Source organism: Sinocyclocheilus rhinocerous, unplaced genomic scaffold (genome assembly GCF_001515625.1).
Source record: "Sinocyclocheilus rhinocerous isolate Xijiao unplaced genomic scaffold, SAMN03320098_v1.1 scaffold1757, whole genome shotgun sequence".
NCBI classification, from domain to species: domain Eukaryota; kingdom Metazoa; phylum Chordata; class Actinopteri; order Cypriniformes; family Cyprinidae; genus Sinocyclocheilus; species Sinocyclocheilus rhinocerous.
In genome coordinates, this window is record NW_015629041.1 from 108,805 (window position 1) to 113,998 (window position 5,194).

A 5,194-nucleotide genomic window follows, 5' to 3' on the forward strand; every position below is an offset into this window, starting at 1 on the left:
TTTTATTTGGTTGATTTTGTTGAGGTCAACCAACTGCTGTTTCCAGTGGCTATTCTTATAATTCTAAATGTGTTTCCAGGGAAGTCCTGCTGGGGAGAGATTGCAGGGGTTTTAGTAAGGGTTTTATACCTTTTCTGTCTTCCTCTCTGCATGGTTGTTTGGTTTTAGTGTGACACTAACCTTCGTGCGCTTTATCTCTCATGGTGTGTGTGTTTGTCACTGGTGTGCTAGTAGTGTGATCAACTGTTCCTGGACTCTTAAATTCCCTAGCAGGTGACTGCACATTTGCTCTCTGTCTCTCTCTTAAACCCTGTTCACATCGCCAGCAACGCAGTGACAAAGAAACATGATCCCATTCATTTTCAATACAAAGCTGGTGGCTTCCGGCAATGCAAGTGTTACGCCGGAATAAATAAGACACACAATAATTTGTTATATTTAACAAATAATCCAACAGACCCCCTCACCCAACAACCAGACTGGGTGCCAGGATGTCTGTAAACGCCCCCCACCCCCCAGACCACTGGTTACCATGGCAACCAGGACACTTCAGCCAGACCAGATAAACTTTACGATCTAATTGCATGTCGAGAGATTCTCCCTCTTACTTACAGTCATGGTCAGAATTATTGGCACCCTTGGTAAATATGATCAAAGAAGGCTGTGAAAAGAAATCTGCATTGTTAATCATTTTGATCTTTTATTTAAAAAAAATCACAAATATCTAACCTTTCATTGAACTAAAACAATTGAAAATGGGGGAAAATCTCATTATGAAATAAATGTTTTTCTCAAATACACGTTGGACACAATTATTGGCACCCCTAGAAATTCTTATGAGTAAAATATCTGTGAAGTATATTCCCATTCATATTTACAATTTTGAGCATACCAGGGTGATTATGAACATGAAATTATCCAGCCATGGCTTCCTGTTTCACAGGAATATAAATAGGAGGGAAAACAAAGGCCAAATTCCCTTAATCATCCATCACAATGAGAAAAACCAAAGAATATATTTCTGATGTGCAGCAAAAGATAATTGAGCTTCACAAATTAGAAAGTGACTTTAAGAAAAGAGCTAGAGCAGTACAAAAAAATCCCATTTCCACCATCAGCGCAATAATTAAGAATTTCCAATCAACAGAAAATGTTACAAATCTAATTACAGTATATTGTATGTATATTGTATGCTAAGGGGCAGTTGTGGCCTAATGGTTAGAGAGTTGGGCTTGTAACTCAAAGGTCACGGGTTCAAGTCTCGGTACCGGCAGGGATTGTAGGTGGGGGGAGTGAATATCCAGCGCTCTCTCCACCCTCAATACCACGACTGAAAAAAATCTAAATGAAGTGCATTTTGCTTAAAACAAGTACAATTATCTGCCAGTGGGGTAAGTAAAATATTCTTAAAGCAAGAGTATTTTACTTACCCCACTGGCAGATCATTTTACTTGTTTTAAGCAAAATGCACTTCATTTAAATTTTTTTCCCCCTGGAAACAAGACTAAATATCTTAAGTCAATTGGCTTATCTAGTAAAAGTATCTTGATTTAAGAATTTTTAGATATTTTGACTAGAAACAAGACAAAAATACTAAGTAAGATATGCCATTTTTTGCAGTGTGTGTCTATATCATCCTAATGCACTGTGAGGAGGAGAGTTTGAGTGGCTAAAGACTCTCCAAGGACGACAGCTGGAGAATTGCAGTAAATAGTTGAGTCTCAGGGTCAGAAAACCTTCAAAAAAAAAAAATCTAACAGCACCTACACCACATTTGGGAGGGTTTAAAAAAAAATCAAGAAAAGAAAATGCTCTCATCCAAAAACAATCCCCAGCATATTCTGTTGTCAGACACGACTGGAACTTTAAATGGGACTGGCTTCTATGGTCAGATGTAACTAAAAAAATAGCTTTTTAGCAACAAACACTCAAGATGGGTTTGGTGCACACAGGGATAAAAAGTACCCCATGTGTCCAATGAAATATACTGCTGTATTTTTAATGCTGTGTGCCTATATTTCTGCTGGAGGTCCTGGACATCTTGTTTAGATACATGGCATCTTTGATTCTATCAAATACCAACAGATAAAAAAATCAAAAAGTGACTGACTATCTCTTGTCAGGTGCTCTCTAACCTCATCAGGCATTATAGGAGAAAACTCAGAGCTGTTATTATGCCAAATGGAGGTTTAAAAAAGCATTGAATAAAAAGGGTGCCGTTAATTGTGTCCAATGTGTATTAGAGAAAAACATTTGTGTCATAATGATATTTCCCCCCATTTTAAATTCTTATTCTCCAATGAAAGGTTACATTTATGTGAATTTTTTAAATAAAAGATCAAAATGATTAACAATGCAGATTTATTTTCACAGCCTTCTTTGATCATATTTACAAAGAGTGCCAATAATTCTGACCACGACTGTAATTCCCTCTGAAACAGACAAATACTTCCTATAGACAATGACTGCTTTCATTAATTCATAGACAAACCTCTTTTGATCTTTCTATCATGCATATCCTCAAGTCATTTTGTGTATTATGACTGTTCTTGTATATTGTCTTTTGCTCGCATCTCAGAATGTCTAACAGACATTTCTTGTTGGATGACGGACCATCACCTTCAACTCAAGTAAACAACGCATTATTGTGCCATCTCAAAGAGGCACAAAATCACTTTCACGGACTTTTATATTAACTGTTCCCTCCTGGTGGAATGACCTGCTCAACTCAATCCAAGCAGCTGAGTCTTTAACCATCTTCAAGAAACGACTTATAACACATCTGTTCCATCTTTATTTGACCCTCTAACTCTAGCACTTTCTATTCTATTTAAATCTACTTTATATATATTTTGATTATCTAAATGAGAGTGTATATTATATGTTGATACCCATGCAACATATTAGTGTTCTAGGAATCTAGGAAGTTTTTGCATCAACACCAAATCCAGTTACATATGCAAAATACCATGTTTGAAGACAAACATGGTATCACTTACCCCCTGGAGGTGTGACCTCCACAGAAGTTAAAAGGGCTCACATCAGTGACATCGCTCTTCTCTCTTGTTCGGCGCTCTTTCCCTCTTTCCTCTCTGACATTAAGTCTGACCACGATCCGCTGGTCCTCCCCCATGCCAGCAGGACCAGCCATGTTGCGACTTTCCACCTGGAAGACCACCACTGAGTCAGAATAACGGAGTCACTCTTCAAACCCAGAAGAACGTGATCGCAATTCCAACACCACCAAGCCCTCAAACCATCAAAATTTCCATTGAAGACGCTGGATGCTCGTTCAACAGCCAAGGCAATGCAAGTATCATTTAACTAAACGAAACAGAGATTTAGTATAAGCTGTGGACCCCTTTGTAAAACGGTGCTAATGGTTTCACTCAGGTTGTTAACTGACTAATTTTACATAACTGCATTTTCTGGTTTCTCTAATGGTTTCATTCATCCACTTTTCCCCTCTGTATGAGTGTGTGTGTTTGTTGGACTAGTTTGTATTAGTGTTTAGTTAATACAACTTTTGTGCACAAATTCTATGAGTTTCTGATTCTGTCACTGCTTGTGGATAATGTCTCTTCAACGATTCCTGATCTTGTTTCATGCACTAATGCACTAGTACTGTAAGAAAGTGTAATGTGGTGTTTGGGTTTTGTTTCATGTTCATGTTTTCCATGTCTTTTATTTTGTAATTGTTTCCTGCTGTTAGTGTCATGCTTCCCTTCCCTCATGTATCTCTGCCTTGTGTATGTGTCATGTTCTGATTGGTTGTCTTAGTCATGTGTCTTGTTTCCCATTGGTTTGTTCTTGTCTTGTGACCCTCTTGTTTGCTATAAGTAGCCATCATGTTCCCATAGTCTTCATCGTGTATTGAAGTATTGAACCTGCTGTTGGTGAGTCTAGTTTGTTTATGCCACGTCAAGTCTGTTCATGCCTCGTCAAGTCATGTCTGTGTCTCTTGTTTGGATTATGTTTGAATGTTTGGATCACCTGTAAATAAACTGCACTTGGGTTCTCACTACGCTTGCCTTCAGTGGACTGATTCGTTACAGAATACACGACCACCAAAATGAACCCAGCAGTTTCACGTCTCCTCTGCCTGCGTCAGGGTGGCCGGGCTATAGAGGAGTATGTGGCCGATTTTTGTGAGATATGTCACTTTGTGGATTTTAATGACGTGACCCTCAAAGACATTTTTCGTTTTGGTGTTGATGAACCCCTTCGTTCAAGTTTGCCAGGGGGAACTATTTGTTGGTCACTGGAATGTTATATTGACTTTGTTCTGTTGTTGGCTGGGTCACCTCTTACTGTGGGAATTGCGGATGAGGAGCCCCGCAACTGCTGTACCCTCTACAAAAGAGCATACTCACGTCCCGACTTTCTTGTCTGGTGTTGTTAACATCACGCCTGCCAAGCCACAGCCTGCACACGTCATGTCTGCTATGCCAAAGCCTGCTCACGTCATGCCCGCTACTCCAGGACCTGCTCCCATCATGCCAGTTAAGTTAAAGTTTACTCCTATCATTCCTACAAATTCAAAGCCTGATCACATAATGTCTGCCAAGCCAGAGTCTGATAACGTCATGTCTGCTACCCCAGGGCCTGCTCATGTCACGTCTGTCAAGCCAGAGTTTGCTCATGTCATGCCGGCACCGCAAGAGATTCTTCTCAACATGGCCACCATTGAAGAGCTTCGTCGCAAGATGGCTGCCACACAAGAGTCTCTTTGCAAAATGGCTGCCCTTCTAGAGTCTCGTCACGTCTCAATTGATCATCCAGAGTCTTGTCACGACATGGCCGCCATTTCAGAGACTGCTCACGCCACGCCTGAGTCCCCGGCCAAGATGGCCGCCAAGCCTGAGTCCCCGGCCAAGATGGCCGCCAAGCCTGAGTCCCCGGCCAAGATGGCCGCCACGCCTGAGTCCCCGGCCAAGATGGCCGCCACGCCTGAGTCCCCGGCCAAGATGGCCGCCACGCCTGAGTCCCCGGCCAAGATGGCCGCCACGCCTGAGTCCCCGGCCAAGATGGCCGCCACGCCTGAGTCCCCGGCCAAGATGGCCGCCACGCCTGAGTCCCCGGCCAAGATGGCCGCCAAGCCTGAGTCCCCGGCCAAGATGGCCGCCAAGCCTGAGTCGGACGCGGAGCTTGAGCCAAGACTGAAAAGACTGATTGCTAGTGTGATGGACCCACC